At 34.8% G+C, this 17812-nt stretch overlaps 1 protein-coding gene across 5 annotated transcripts in view; it reads left to right on the top strand.

Moving 5' to 3' along the window:
* LOC149533587 (uncharacterized) overlaps nucleotides 1-17812 on the top strand; it is a 189469-nt gene that overhangs the window by 140280 nt on the left and 31377 nt on the right. The window lies entirely within an intron of this gene.

Genomic DNA, 17812 nt, shown 5'->3' on the forward strand with positions numbered 1-17812 from the left:
ATTAATTGTTTTATATTCTTATCAAAAGTTGAGCCTGTAATTATAGCCTATGATTATATACATATTGATTCATTGAGCATAAATGAAGGAGATGAGGTATTTGTCTGTGAAAGTTGAACATGAAAGGAAAACGTAGTTTCTATAGTGTACTCTCATAAAAAATTGTTGGTTTTTAGAAGTAAACTATGTTTTAAAATTAAAGCAATTCTAAGCTTTTAATTTTTTTTGGATCAGTAAACAACCGAAGCCTGAATCATTTTGTTTTATTTATTAGGAAAATAATTTTTATATATCTTCGTTTGATGTGGGCACTTGTAGAAAGAACAAAGAAGAATCCTCTAGTCTAGCCTAGGGCTTACGTCCAACACATGAGATATGAGAATATAAGATATGGGGGCATTCCTGCATTTACAACATATGAATGTTGAAGGAGTATTCTTTATTTGACTCAAAATGCATCATAACCATCATTTGATAATTCGCTATTGAAGTTGAGAAATTACAATAATAGAGATTTGTAATGAGAATTACAAAGATTGGAGCTATCTTCCTTGTCTATAGTTGATTCTGAATTGGAAATGCTTTGAATTGGACGAAGTTCCCAACTGTTTGGATAGAGATGTCTTGATACCTTAAATCACAACCAAACCAAACCCAACAAACCACAATATGTAACAACTCTCTAACAGTTGTTGAATAGTTATCATTGGAGTGACAAAAACTGGTGGAAAACGTAATGCATTCAAGTAACTTTTGTAAATCCATGCATAGAACAATGATAAAGCATATTTAAAAAAAAAGGCTTCCATCTCAAGTATTAAGCTCCAAAATGAATTTACCATTAACTAAATGAGAGTTTGTTAAGGATCAAGAAAGCAATGAATTGAGCTACAACAAGAGAATCTGGGAGAGAAATTAAAACTAAGAAGCAAGGCAAATCTGAAATAACCCACCAAGTAGGGCAAAGGGAAAAACAACAAGAGAGGAAAACCACATCCATCTAGAAGGGAGAGGAGAGAAAACCAGAGCCTCGAAAGAGGGAGAGGGACAAAGAGGACACACGACACAACAGGAGAGCCAAGAAAGGAAGGGATTAAACCAAGACCTGGGTAACCACCCACAAAGACACAACACAGCTCGAGCACCATGAAGCAAAGGAACCCACAAAAGGAGCAAGGGCCAAGCCACGAGAAAGGAGAAGGGGGGAAACTAGACCCCAACAAGCACCAACCCTAGGTCTAGTAAGGGTTGAGGGGGAACATAGAAGCAACTATGGGTAGAAACAGACAATGACCGCAAGGAAAATAACAAGGGAGAGAAAAACCACAACCGAGCACCAACTAAAATTGGGATAGAGAAGAGAAAACATAGGGGGACCCAGAGGGACAAAAGTGCCCCAAGCGCCAATACCGTTGACAATATTTGCAAAATTGTTCAATAGAAACACATAATAAACAAAGTTTGAAAAATCCATTGAAACGAATATAAACTGGGTGCAGTAAGTTATTATGTATACCTTTAAACAATGGTTGTCTATAGTAACTAGAATAATATAGTAGGGGCGACGGCGGGTGTTCTCATTCTACAACTTGTACTTTTTTTGTTCAGTGACCATGTAATTTGAATTTGAACCTTGCATGAGGACTTTGCAATTTGCGTTTGCAGGTTTGATGATTTTATTGTGCCATTCAAGGTCTTTCTATGCTCATTTTCTATTTGCGTTTTTTGCTCAAGGAAGCCCACGTGGCTAGGGTTTTAAACTCTACTTCCTCTATGTTAGTTGTTTTGTTTGCACAATCAATGGGATAGAAGAGCAGCTTGGACTGTGGCTTTCAGACCATCAAATTGGACATGTTTGTTTTGTAGTCATGGTTTGTTTATTCTTAAAGCCTGCACCCATATTGGTTTGTTTGCATTTTTGGTCACTTGTGTGCTCACGTCCAAGGAATTTGGGCCTTTGTGACTTTATTTTTATGAACAACTCATCTTAAACCCAGGTTTTCATGTTTTTTGTCTTCTACAGCCTGCACGTACTTGTTTTTAACTTGTGTGTTTTGTGGCTATGAAGGCCATTGCTATGGTGGCTTTCAGTTTGGGATTCAAATTTTGTTGTTGTGAGATGGCATTATGGGGTTTTAATAAATTTTTCTATCAAAAAAAATTATTTTTCGGATTTTTAATATTCTTTCTCCAAAAACAAATTTGATGGGTTTTTTATTAGTTTCTCTCCTAAAAAATTCTGGCATGTTTCTCATAATTTTTTCAATTAAAATATTATGGATAGCTTTTAATAATGTTTCTTCTCAAAAATTAAATTAGATCTCTACCCTTTTTCCTCAAAACAAAGTTTTTTATGCTGATTCATATCTTGGAACTTGTGCTAGATGCTCGCTTATGTTTTAGTTTTTGGGTTTTCATATTTTTTTCCCTAAAATGTTAGTCTATGGGTTTTGATTGGTTTTTCACCTAACAAAGTCGTGTCTTGTTTTGATCAAAATTTCACCTACAAAATTTTGGATTGCACCTATAGCTGCCAGGGAAATGATTTGTCCAAGGGTTTGCCATTTTTTTCTCAACAACACAGTTTCAATTTCATCTTTGTGTCTTTGGCTACAAGCATTGATACCTTTGTTTCCCAACATCAGGTTGGCAAGTTTGTGGTTATCTTGGCCATTTCTAGAAGTTTTGCAAAATTGGGGAGGGTCTTTACAAGAAGCTCATTTTGCAAAGTATTCTTAAGAGAAGAGGGTAGCCTTCTATGCCTTTGTGATAAAAAGGCCTATAAATGGATTTAAGGGACAATATATATATATATATATATATATAGGTCATCTTAAGTTATTTTTATTGTCTTAGAGTTAAGATAGCTTGTCACCATTTTTGGCTTTTGTTCACCAATTGTTTCTTTTTAGAAACATTGTCATGTAATCTCTATTTAAGGATAATCTCTATTTAAGGATTTTTCACCTCCTTTGTTTAATATTGATTTATTTGAATAGTGGTAAACTAGCAAGAGAAATTTGATCAAAGAAAGGTATAATTATCTAACAAGCATCTTCATTTTTTCTTCAACATTATGTTTGTCATATCTTATGGTAGCAAATCAAATCATAGAGGTATGAGTCAAATAAATAAGGAGATAGGAAATTAGAAGGTCTCAAAGCTTGTTTAGGTATCATACTGATGGATGTGGTGCCCAAGGGCTCAAGTTGTAAAATGATTTTTGACACTTGCTTGCTTAACTTAGTGTAGTGGGTTCATGGCTTGTTAAGTAGGGATGATTAATCTCAGAGGATTTAGGATCATAATTGTGTTCTTCCTACCCATTGTTTAGTCTAGTGATGTGTAGGTACCCATGGACAATATTTCACAACATATTTCTTGTTCTCCTTTGATACTAGGTGTGCCAATCCTTATTGCTCACGTTGACATAGGGAAATGAGAAACAATATGAGACAATGAGAGAATTCTAATGGATTCTTTTCTTGAAACCATCCAATGTCATCTACATCATTGAAACTCACATGGATATTAATATAGTGTTAGCATTTTAATTTATAACTTTTAGTGTGACACAAAATGGAACATGTGTGTAGTAGAGTTGATCTTTAATTGAAAAAGGGAAGCTCCTTGCAAAACAAAATTAACCTACTATGAACAATATATAATTGATAATCACTCTTTGCAATGGTTTTTAGGGTGTTTCTTGTTGATGCTAAATAAAACTATAAGCATGTCTTTTTGTATTCATTTAGGGAAAAAAGCTTCGATGTTGTTTGACTCCAGTTGAAAGTTTTTTCTGCAAGTTGAAAAAGGGAAGCTCCTTGCAAAACAAAATTAACCTACTATGAACAATATATAATTGATAATCACTCTTTGCAATGGTTTTTAGGGTGTTTCTTGTTGATGCTAAATAAAACTATAAGCATGTCTTTTTGTATTCATTTAGGGAAAAAAGCTTCGATGTTGTTTGACATATTGTAAATCCTAACTACATGTTTGCTTTATTTAAGTCAAAAGCACTGGATGAGCAGTGCAAGTACGTATAATTTATTGCATAAGTTTCGCATGCAAAGCTACAATAAACTGAACAATTACCCACTGCATTAAAAAACTTTCAATAATTGTGAAGCTTCAACTTATAAAAGCACAATAACCCACAAGGTGGAACACTTAAATTGTAATTTAGAAGCAAAATATTGTTCTAATTCTATTGAATGAATGATTTTTTTTGGAATAACAATCTTGAATATTTAACGAACAAAGATTTCAATGAGCAAGAATGAGAGTTAATATTACATTTTTTTTTTTTTTCAAAAAATGCAATTGTTTATAGTCTTGCAGAAAATAAATGGAGGAAATCAACTATACTTTTACCCTGGGAATAACTTGATTGCATAAATGCAAGTACCATTACAAACGATTTCGTCCACTAAAATGAACATGTAATCCATGTGATTTTCAATTAGAATTTAGATTGATGTTTTCCTTTAATACACAGCTGTGCTAAACCATTTCTTAAACGAGAGCAATCCAACTTGAAATAACATCATTTTCAAGCATTAAAAATAGTCTTTTAATCATGAATGACTCACTCATCTAGCTTGTCAAATTTAGATTTGTCAATACTTTGCTTAGAAAAATGGTGACCAGTGTGAAAGAGGTGCAATTCCTTTCATATGGTGTTAGACTCCATGAATTTTCTGGCTAAGTATAGACAAGAAAAATCTTTCTCGTATTGCAATAATAAACACTCCATGTTTTATGTAATGTTTATCACCATATATTTTGACAAATGCATGGCTTTATGAGATTAATGGCCATTTCTTAAAAAGACAAACTTTTAAAAATATGCCAAGCTTAATATTTCTTTAGGTGTGGTTTTCCTATCTTAATAAAATTGGCCAATAAGTTGTGTTTTTTTCTATATATAATGGTATTTTGGTTATTAATTTCATAATTATAATACAAACCTTTCATACTCAAACAAATTCAAATGCTTGTTTGGTGCAATATACTTTGCAGCATCACATATCTGTAGATCAGGAATGCTCATGTTGGCCTTTTTATCAGTTGGAAGAGTTATTTCTCTACGGAGTGTGCAGTGGCTCAAGCTCTATGATGTATATAAATTATGTTAGGTGTTGTAGTGTTATCTTTATTGAGGTTAGGACTTATTCCCAACCCTCAGTTAAGGGGAAAAGTGTAAATTAATGCGAGGGTTTATGGACCACCTTGTCAAGAACTGCATCTAAAATGATCTGAAGATCCATATGTGTTGTGCAGATGATATGCTATAGTCAAATGGAGAAGCCTTAAAAGTAAATATAAAAAGTTCTCTCTTTGCATATGTTTCTTGCTATTGAGGTGAGCTTGTCATGAGAAAGAACCATTACTAGGGCGAGTAATGAAACCCTTGAAGGGGCTTTTATTTACTATTTTCTATTTATGAAAGTTGTTGAGAAATTGAGCCTCATAGTGAAGTGAAGCCAATTCTATATATTATATATTAATATATATATATGTTGATGAATACCTAATATATGAAAGTTTGATTTAATATGCACACACACACACACCCACACACACACACGCACACGCACACGCGCACACGCACGCGCACGCGCACACACGCACACACACGCACACATACACACGCCCACACACGCACACATGCGTACGCACACGCACGCACGGACATGCACGCACACACGCGCACACACACACACGCGCGCCCACAGACGCACACACGCGCACACACACACGCCCACACACGCACACACGCGCGCGCGCACACACACACACACACACCCACACACGCACACACGCGCCCACACGCACACACACGCACACACACGCACACGCGCGCACACACACACACACATAATATTATTCAAAGCATATTAAACCTTGTAAAGTGTTGAACTTATCAAAGACCAATTATCATCCAAGTAACGTTTGTCATTAACAATGCATTGAGTTGGCAAGCAGTATCCAATAAACAGTTGCATGTAATAGTGTGACCATGTAGGGTCATGACCCTACGTGGCATGTGCCACTTAGAGTCATCCCCCTACATGGGCATACTTTCGATGATACTCATAAACCATTCGAAGATTGTTGAGAAGCATCAATACAAGGCAATGCGAATCACAGTCGTCTAACATATTTAGTCTGCCATCCATTTCATATTCGATCAGTGATATATATATTTTCAGTACACACACACACACAATTAATATTTCCAGTCAGTTTTATTAGTGATACATAAATTCAGTAAAGTCTGAAATAGATCCGCTCTCAAAGAAGTTCATGTCTGTTATCATCAGCATAATTGAATTGAAAAGAAAGTAAAACATATATATATATATATATATATATATATATATATATATATATATATTCCAAGAGAGAAGTTGAATGAATACTCAAATCAGTACAATATTTCTGCCAAACTAAGTCCAATCTCCACCAAATTGGTAGAGAGATTGGTAAACTACTTAAAACAAATTCTGAAATCACAAGATAAAAGTGACATCATGGCAAGCAATGTTAGAGTCGAGGATAGGCTTGAAGGAGCAACAAATTTCTTCTCATAGAAAATTCGAATTACAACAATCCTTGAAGAATTGGAATTAAAATTATTCATTGAAAAATACACTTCAATGCCTAAAGATAAGGCAAAGAAATCCATTTGGAAAAGACGAAATAATAAAGCTAGAAAAATTATTGTTGATTCAGTAAAAGATCATATTCTTCCTTCCATATCAAATCTCAAGAAAGCATTTGAAGTATTCAAAACAATTAAGGATACAATTGAGATTAACAACTCAAGTAGATTGATCACATTAAAAAACAACTTATGATTATAAAAATGAATAAAGGAGAGTTAGTCTCATTCTATTTTGGAAGAATTTCTGAAATAAAGAATCAACTATCTTCTATTGGAAATAAAGTTGAAGATCAAGAACTATCCATAATAGCACTTAGAGGGCTACCTATCTCTTGGGAAGCATTTATACAAGTTGTTAGTAGACCTTCAATACCAGCTTTTGATCAACTTAAAATTGATTGCACCTCAGAAGAATCCAGACTAATTTCTAGAGGGATCATTTCAAATCAAGAGGGAGAAATCAAGCTTTTTTCTCAATCTTTAATAACAAAGGGAAGAAGAGAAAATTTAAACATAAGGGGAAGAAAAGTGACCAAAGAAAAGGAAACAATAATTATAATAGGAAAGACTTCTCCAAAGTACAAGTGTGAGAAATTTGGACATACTATAAAATTCTGTCTAGAAAGGGAAAAAATTCTAGCCACCATAGTCGAAGCTAAAAAGGAAGAGAATCTATTATTCTACTCAGCTCTATCAAGTGAGATGAATTCCAATGAAAATGTATGGATAATAGACAGTGGTGCATCTCATCACATAACGGGATTTAAAGATAAGTTTGAAACTTTTGAAAATTATCTCACTGAAGGATTCACCATTGGAGACAACTCCACCTATTCAGTAAAAGGAATTGGAGCTTGTTCTATACAACTAATAAGTGAGATTACTCTAAGATTGAAAGATGTTCTCTTTGCACTTGGCATAAAAATTAATCTAGTATCCATCTCAGGACTTGCAGATGAAGGGTATCATGTTACCTTTAATTAAGACAAAGTATTGTACTGGCTTAAAAATTCTAGCTTTAAGAATGCTGTCACCATAGGGTCTAGAGATGGAACTCTATAAAAACTTTGTAACATTCAAAAGCAAGCCCTAAATCATGAAATTCCAAACCCTAATGAAATATGACATAGAAGGCTTGAACATCTTGGATTTAGTGCACTACCGAATATAGAAAAAATCATCACTTGAACACCCTTAAAATCAAACCATATAGGCATTTGTAAAGGATGTGCTTTAGGAAAGAATGTAAAAAGATCTTTTCTCCCAAGTGAACACAAATCCAAATCAATTTCAGAACTAGTTCACACTGACTTGTGTGGACTTATGGCAACACTCTCTCCAGGAGGATACTCATACTATATAATCTTTATTGAGGATTTTTCTAGGAAAACTTGGATTTATTTCCTAGAAGTCAAGGAATCAAATGAAGTTCTATCAAAATTTAACGAGTTTGAAGCACTTGTGGAAAATCAAACATAAAAAAGATTAAAAACTCTAAGATCAAACTACACCTTTGAAAATTTCAAAGATTTCTGCACCTCTGTTGGGATTAAGAGGGAGCATATTGTACCTTATAATCGTCAACAGAATGGAGAGACAGAAAAGAAAAACATAACTATTGTTGAAGTAGCAAAAGCCATGTTACATAATCAAAATTTACACTTCTCATTTTGGGCTAAGGCCACTAATACTGCTGTATATATTCAAAACTGATGCCCACACTCAATCCTAGAAAACATAACCCCTGAAGAAGCCTTTACAAGAATTAAACTTGACCTAAGTCATCTCAGAATATTTGGTTGCCCCGTTTACATTCATATACCCAAAGAAAAAGGACCAAGCTGGGACCATCCGGGTAGAAAGTTGTATTTGTTGGATATAGCGAAAACACCAAAGGGTATATGGTTTATATACCTAGGCAAAGATCAGTCGAAATCAATAGAGATGTCAAGTTTAAAGAAGATATTGCATTCAAACTATCCCTAAGTATAGAAGATGAGCCCATCACAAAATTGGATGAAACTTAGCAAACTGAAAATGAGAGGGAGAACATATTAGAAGAAAATGAACTATTATCAAACACTGAAGATAGGGACATCTCTAACATGAAGAAGAGGCCACTATTGGCAAGGAAAATAATTGAAGAGAATAATATTGAACCGGATGAAATCTCTAGAGAGAGTAAGAGAACTGGAAATAAATCATGCTACACTGCATTAGTAACTGAGCTTACAAAATCTGAACCATCAATTGTTGCAGAAGCTCTATCATGTCAAGCATGGAAATATGCTATGGTCAAAGAATATCAATCCACATTACAAAATAATGTTTGGGATATTGTACCTAGGCCGAAAGACAAATCAGTTGTCTTATCAAAGTGGTTATTCAAAATCAAGTATGCTTCAGATGGTAGTATTGAAAAACATAAAGAAAGATTTGTTGCATGAGGGTTCTCTCAAAAGGAAGGTATTGATTATGAGGAAACATTTGCTCCAGTTGCTCGATACACTTCAATAAGGACAATTATTGCAATTGTAGCATCCAAAGGATGGAAGATACATCAAATGGATGTTATATATCGAACAATCTGAAGGTTTTACTATAAAAGACAAGAATCTATATGTGTGTAAACTAAAGAAAGCTCTTTATGGCCTTAAAAAATCACCACAAGCTTGGTATGAAAGGATAGATAGCTATCGGTCCAAACTAGGATACTCCAAAAATGAAGCTAATCCTAACATATATTTCAAAAGATCTAATGGTGACATGTTAATTCTTGTTTTCTATGTTGATGACTTATTAATAACAGGTGAAGATTATCTAATTGAAAAATGCAAACAAGATCTTGTAGTTGAATTTGAAATGAAGGATCTACTCCTACTACACTATTTTTTGGGTCTATAAGTATGTCAAAAGACAGATCATATTTTGCTAAATCAAGGGAAGTACACCCATGACATCTTGACTAGATTTAGTATGATGGACTACAATCCCCTAGAAACTCCTATGAAAACAAATCTACACAATTTAAAAGAAGCAACAAATTCAGAATCTATTGATCCCACTTTCTATAGACAGATCATTGGATCACTTATGTATTTGGTAAACACTAGACCTGATATCTGCTATGCCACCAATGTATAAAACCACTTCATGTGTGAACCAAAGAAGATTTATTTGATGGCTACTAAACGTATCTTGAGATATATACATGGTACTATAGGTCTTGGTTTGAAATACAAAAATGTTGAGATAAAGCTTGAAGGATGTACTGATTCTGATTGGGCTAGTTGTTGTATAAACCGCAAGAGTACTACCAAGTTTTGCTTTAGTTTTGGATCAGCAATGATATCTTGGTTCAGTAGAAAACAACCAACAGTTGCCTTGAGTTCCACCAATGCTGAATATATGGCAGCCTCCATTACAGCTCGCGAAGCAGTATGGTTGAGAAAGCTATTATTTGGACTATTCGGAAAGCAACTAAGCTCCATCGTGATTCATTGTGATAACCAAAGCTACATCAAACTTTCTGCAAATCATGTCTTTCACAATTGATCAAAGCACATCGAGACTCCATATTATTATATAAGAGATATGGTTGACAAAAATATTAACAAACTGAGTTATATCAGTATTGATAAGCAAAATGCAAACATTTTCACCAAGCCCCTTGCAAGGTTGAAAATAGAGTACCTCAAAGGTAAACTTGGCATGACAAGTTTGTAAATACATTTGTAATTTAATATATTCATGAATAATTGAAAATTAATATTTGTATTTGTGTGTTATGAAAGGTGACAATCTTTCATATGTGTGAGGTCACTTTTGTAAGGTGACAACCTTATCAATAGTTTGACCTATCTCCTAGATATGCTACATTAACTTGTAGCATCTAAATATGTTGGATGTCTAGGAGCAAGTGTTATTATGGTTCTTTGGGTCGGATTTTGCCAGACACCATGATAACCAACTTGTCATGGTTCTTTGGGCCGGATTTTGCCAGACACCATGATAACCAACTTGTCATGGTTCTTTGGGCCAGATTTCGCCGGACGCCATGATAACCAACTTGTCGTGGTTCTTTGGGCCGGATGTTGCCAGACACCATGATATAGTTACTATTATAGACCATACTTAAGGTGGTGTTTTAACTTATATTAAAATTATGTAAATTGCTTCAATTCCCTCTTTGCTAAAGAGGGAGTGTTGAGAAAATTAGCCTCATAGTGAATTGAAGCCAATTCTATATATTATATATTAATATATATATATATGTTGATGAAAACCTAATATATGAAAGTTTGATTTAATATGCACATATATACATATATACACATATTTACATATATACATACATACATACATACATACATATCATCAACATATATATATATATATATATATATATATATATATATATATATATATATATATATATATATATATATATATATATATATATATATATTTACATATAATATTATTCAAAGCATATTAAACATTGCAAAGTATCTGACTTATCAAAGACCGATTATCGTCTAAGTAATGACTCTCATTAACAATGCATTGAGTTGGCAAGCAGTATACAATAAACAGTTGCATGCAATAGTGTGACCACATAGGGTCATTACCCTACGTAGGCATACTTTCGATGATACTCATACACCGTTCGGAGATTGTTGAGAAGCATCTATACAAGGCAATGTGTATCACAGTCCTCTAACATATTCAGTCTGCCATTCATTTCATATTTGATCAGTGATATATTTTCAGCACGCACACACACACACACACACACACACACACACACACACACAGATATGTAGATATATTTAATTCATATTTCCAGTCAGTTTTATCAGTGATACATAAATTCAGTAAAGTCTGAAATAGATCTGCTCTCAGAGAAGTTCATGTCTGTTATCATCAGCATAATTGAATTGAAAAGGAAGTAAAACAAGTATATATATATATATATATATATATATATATCAGAATTCCAAGACCCTTGTTGAATAAATACTCAAATTAGTACAGTATTTCTGCCGAACTAAGTTAGTCCAATTCACCAAATTGATCTATTTAAATTAACAAAGGTCAGCCATGACATTTCTGAAGTGGTTTTAATTCATCACCCACATGAAATCTTTAAGCAACTAAATATGACACTACATCAATGGCATAAGATAGGTATTCAGTCAGTCTAAATTGTTTTAATTTGTAAAAATCAAACTCTATAAGTTAAAAGAGGCCATTTAAACATTTCTGTTTGAGCACAAAATACAATGTGGTCTATTTTGAGCACGTGGCATGATCCTTCCACTCTGTAGACACTTGAAATTGTCCTCACTGTGATATTAGTTCTTCTACTTATTTAAGTAAATTAAATAAATTCATTTTCCCTTTGTATTTAAATTATATTTAAATACTATCTTTAATATAATATCCCTCCATCTCTTAATATAAAATAAATTTTATTTATTTTACTCCTCCACTAGCCTAAAGTTCTTCTAAACAATAATTAAATTAAATTAATTTTAGTTCAATTCCTTTCCATTTTCTTAATCTTATTTTCTTGCTTATTATTCCTCTAAGTATGATTAAAAGGTGGATTACCTCTAATCATGTGCACAGTCACCTTTTCCAAGGTGACGACCTCTCTATCTCTTTTCTCCAATCATTTTGAATTCCTCTCTTTGAAAGTGGAGATTGACTTTTGCATTTTTTTGCCTCTCCATCCTAGCCACTTCCCTTTTGCCTCTTAAGCTTGGCCATCCGTTCTTTTGCTTCTTAATTTCCTCCATCTAATTCTATTCAATTTCTATAAAAGAAGGCCTCTCTCTCATTTGTAGGTTAATGAACATTATCTAATCACCATAATCAAACATTCTAGAACACTTGAGCCCTCACTCGAGGACACAGCATTCTTGTAATAGCATTGTTAGTACTTCATTTGTATTAGCACAGATCTTGCAATGGCATTGTTACCTTAGATTTCATTTCTTGCATAGTAGCACAGTTTCATTTCCATAGCTTTGTTAATCTTGCATCTATATTGTTAGAATAAGATCTTCCATCTTAATCTTAGATCTTGCATCACTTGCTTGTGCATTTATTCCTCATAGGTCTTGCACTTGCAACCATCTTGTGAGATTTGGGGCAAGTATTCCATACTTGTTCTCAAAACCCTCACTTTTGCATCTTTAAACAGTAGATTGTATTTTACTTTCAAATCATTGTGTTGGGAGAGCACACCCACAAAAATTTTAAGAGCAAATCAAACAAGGTTTATTTGGGTGCCCTTGTTATAGCTCATTAGAGGTTGTAGTGAAAATTGCTTGTTTGGTGCATTTTAGAATGGCTAACATGAACTGTGGTTTTGTTTGACATTTTGGTGTTTCTCTCTATAGCAAACAGGTCTTCATTTTTACTGCATACTCACTCGTAATTCAAAATATTGTTATCAGCAACTATCGCCAAGATGGAAGAAAGATATAGGGAAATATCAAAGATAAGTTGGAAACTTTTGGGAACATAAAAAAAATGCTTAAATTTAATTAGAAATACATTAAGTTCAATTAGGAGATACATTTAATGAGTCAGTAAATGAGTAAACAACCAAACAAGCTAATCTAGATACATATAAATGCAAATATGTAACAAAATTTCTTCCTCATGTGGAATGTTGATGGTTGGTAGCCATGGTTTGATTATATGAACTCTAAAGCAAACTAAATTAGAAAATCGTCTTTGTAAAACTATAAGCAAATACAAGTGTGAAGAACAATATTAAAATAGTCTACATAGTCCTCTTCCCCTTCCTAGGACATCTAGTAAAAACTACTCGAATGAGAGGGGGTCTTGCCTTAAAAGTTTGTTGTGGTTGTGCCTCTTCCCTCTACACAACTAGCTATGACTGACCTCCATCCTAGATGTAGATGGTGCTAACATTGGCAATGACTTCTCATTATCAATATCCTCCTCACTCTTAGTGCCCTCATACTCTTGTAGAATGGAATCCAATCCCATTGCGAATCCACGCTCCTTCATAGCTTGCCTCTCCAAATCGTAGATGTCATCCTGTGGGAACAATGGAGGTTGCTCTTGACCATCCAAATCAAGTGGTCCACTTGGTGCTAACTCTACCTTTCTTACACACAACTTAAGGTTATATTGCACAAAGATGACTTAATTGAGGCATTTTTTTGCTAACTTGTTCCTTTTCTTCATGTGAATGGCCTTGAATACATTCTACTTAAGCTCACAATTAGATGAGCTACAAGGTGTTAGTTTGTGGTGACTTATTAGGGAAGTACTGTACATACTTCATAAATTCTTTAGGGCTAAAATTTTTTTTGGGCCCTATTTTATCGGAATTTTGGGCCGACATGTAATCATTAATTATAACCTTAAAGCAGTAAAAATACTTATATAAAAGGGCTTAGGGTTAGGGATTATTTCATAAGGTGATGCAAAAATTGGTTCTTGTGGCAGCATTGAGCTATAAGAGATTATAGATTGTAATTAGGTTGTAATCACTAGATCGTAAAAATATTGGACTTGCTATTTGGTGGATGTAGCCCAGGGTTTGGGTGAACCATGTTGAATCTTGGTGTCTTGTGTTCTTTTCTATGTGATCTATTATTTTCTAATATTGTTTATATTTACATGTAATTGTTATTTCTGTCTGTGGTTTAATCCTAACACAAGGCTAACCTTGGATGTAAAGGACAAGTTTGTAGATTTGGAACATTTCCACCTCAATTTTGCCCCCAAGCATCTACGAGATCAATATAAAAGAGTTAAATAAAAAGGTGGAAACATATTTTAGTAATTTAGTTTTAGTCTACTTATCATGCATGTGGAAGACTCAAAAAATCCAAATATTGTACTTGGGGTTTGAGTGTTTTCTCCTCTCCTTCCTACGTCCAAGGAGAATAGCTTGCTCGTATTTTGGTGCACTTCCATCTCAGCCACAAAGAGGTGTCTTACCTCAACCTTGGGTACCTTCCTTTGCATGCATTCAGTGAGGCCCTCCATAACCTCTCCATTGGGATCCCCATAGGATGGAGAGAAGGAAAAATGAGGGTTGAGTAAGTACCTCACTATCAGAATGGGTTGGTGTAGCTGATTGTTCCATCTCCTATCAATAATTTCTCATATGGGCTCAAATTTGAGGTTGCCCACCTTGTAGTGGTTTTTGATAGCCTCTTTCGACCTATCCATGACCTCATAAAGATACCCCATTGGGTTTGATCTCCATTTACCAAGTGGAAAACTTTAACCAAGGGCTTTGTCGCCTACTATTAAAAAGCATATAAGATAAGATTAATATTTATTAATGTCTAACAAATGACCACAAAATGGATCAAAGCGATTGAGAATACAACAAGAGGGAAACCCAATAGTAGGACACCAAATGACAAATGGTGACCAAGAACAACAAGAAAATAGAGAAAGAAAGCGCAATCATAGAACCCAATAAGCAAGGGGATGGGAGGGGGGGAAGGCAACCCCACCATGCCAACAAAACTAAACTAGGAAGTTGAGGAGACAAAGAAGAACCTCGACACAAAAAGATAATTTGTAGATGTGGTCGTCAAACAATATCAAAGTTGAAGTCGGTGTAGTTGTTGTCTTTGTCCTTGGATGTGAGTGTGTCTTACACCAGAAGTTTCCTTTTGAAGTTTCCAAGTTACCATTAATCATTAGAGACTAGAGTTACAAATTAATAATGAAAGACTTGATTCTTGAATACAAAAAATAAAATATTCAACTTTTGGCGTTTCCAAGTTACGTTCAGAATATCTTTAGCAGCTTGTAAAGATTGGTTGTTAGTGTTGATGTGCGAAACACTTCCTCCATAGGCTTCTTTGAATAAGTTGAATCTAGTCATGTTTGATTCACAAACATTTTCTTTAAAGAGGTCAAAGAAGTAATAACACTTTGCAACGTTAAGAAAATTGTTGCAAACCTAGTGACTGGAAGTCTAACCAACTCCTTCCCTTGGGTGTGTTCTCTCACTAAGTGGAGATCCCAAGGGTGATTGTAGATATAGTTTGTTATCTTTCTTGCATCCTCTACAATCACTCTCACCCAATCCAATTTTCGTATGTCCTCCAAAAGAATGTCAACGATGTAATGTCGCTATTTTGAGCAAGCATCAAAGTCAATGGATTTAACCTATCACTGGGTCCTTATAGGCTAATATTGGTGATTGGGACCTTGTTGTGGTGTTATTTGGCTCACTAGAGGACGATTATGAGTGTATGTCTCTCCAAACCCTCCATATATATTAGGTTGTTTAGTGGGTTTTGGCTCTGTTTTGAGGGACTTACTATTTATAATATTTAGAAACCCAACAACCAACTTTATTGTAGAAACCCATTAGGGAAAAATCACAAGAAAGGTTAACTCTCAATATAGTGTAACTAGTTCTAAAATGTTTCAAAAGTTTCTCATTGCAAGACTCACTGCCCAAAGGATCAGGCTTACTACCCAATATAAGGCCAAAAAAAATGAATTATTACAATTGCATCCAGCATAGCATGAATTTAGTTCCTTTTAGGCTGACACACTTCATTTTTTTTTTGTAATTCGCATCTAATCCTTAGTTGCAATTACACATCATCGCATTATGTCATATAACCATCACACCCTCATAACCAAAGGGGGTATATCATATATATAATGATCGAATTGTACTTTAGGTTGACCATACATGCTTTAACCAATTGGTTGGCTCCAAAATACCTCACATGTTTCCTCTAAAAAATGCTTCATACATTTTCTCAAACAAGTCAACCATAGTATAATGAAAGTTGGTGCCAAATGGAAATTGCAAGTTACAAGCAATGCTTAATATTTCCCCAAAACCATATCTTTAAGTGTGGAGCAACGAAGACCAAAACATGAAGATAAGATAAGATAAGGTAATATTATTAATGTCCACGAAAAACCAACACGGTTTATGGGACTAAGCATACAAACAAAAGAGCCGACCAAAGTAGAAGCACTAAACGGTGACTAAGAAGAAATAAAAGCAAGAGATAAAACAAGAAAGAAGACAAGGTAAAGACTAAGAGTCCTTGCCACAAAGAAATCAGTAATAGAGGGATAAACCTGTGAACGGTCCATAGTCTTAGAATGCCGTGAAGAACCACTGTAGGATTGTTGCTGCTTGGAGACATTGGTGCAGTGTCTAACTGATCTGGAATGAGAAGTGGTGGAAGGCCTTTTCAAACCCCGTGGAGACAAGGGAGAGAAAAGGGCGGTAATGAGCTGCTCAAAGGTACGCCCTTGAAGTATAAAAGACTGTAGGGTGATCTCTCGAAGATGGTTGGCCTCCTAAAGATAAAGTGCAAGACACCGTTGATCAATATAGCTGAAGAACATCGAAAGAGAAGAACAGTCTCTAAAAAGGAAATAAAATCTCCCTCTGATCTCATAATAAAGAGGACATCGAAATATGAAGTGGGTCTCAGTCTCAACCTCCGCCAAAGTACACAACTAACAAATCCAATCAGCCTGATCCATATGGTGATCAGTCTGAGCTTTGAGGCGATGAGAACCAACTCTAAATGAGCTTAAGGAAAACTATAAGGCATGATTCCAGCGCCGATAGAGATAAGCAGGACAAACAATAATATCATCTTGAATCTCAAGAAAATGCTCAGCATAGGAGGCCATCCTAGGTTGCAAACCCCTTGGGTGATTACTCCAAGTAGTGGTAATGTACTATCTATAAATATCTTGTCTGACATGCTCATTCAACTCCTGACGTGAGGGAAGATGAGCAGGAGCATCCAACAAAAAATGGTAAGGAGGAAGACGATCTATCTCAATCCCGATCGAACCCAACAAAGAGTTGGCCTGGGCATACCAACATCGAGACCTAGTAGAAGTGTCGGATCTCATAATCTCCACCGAAAAATAGTATGGCAGATGAGAGTATCTATGCCGGTCAACACTTGTCTCCATAAAACCACGAAGTCGATGAAGAAACCAAATTAAGTCAAAAATGACGGCTAGTTTGAGAGGATGAGCACCAAACTCAGCCAATACAATACTTGTGGGGGGTGAGTCTGTGACATCTAATGATACGTCGTAATAGCAACATCTGAGCCCGCTCAATAGAAG

This window comes from Cupressus sempervirens, chromosome 10 (assembly GCF_028749045.1).
Source record: "Cupressus sempervirens isolate cs-2001-9-10 chromosome 10, ASM2874904v1, whole genome shotgun sequence".
In the NCBI taxonomy this organism is placed as follows: domain Eukaryota; kingdom Viridiplantae; phylum Streptophyta; class Pinopsida; order Cupressales; family Cupressaceae; genus Cupressus; species Cupressus sempervirens.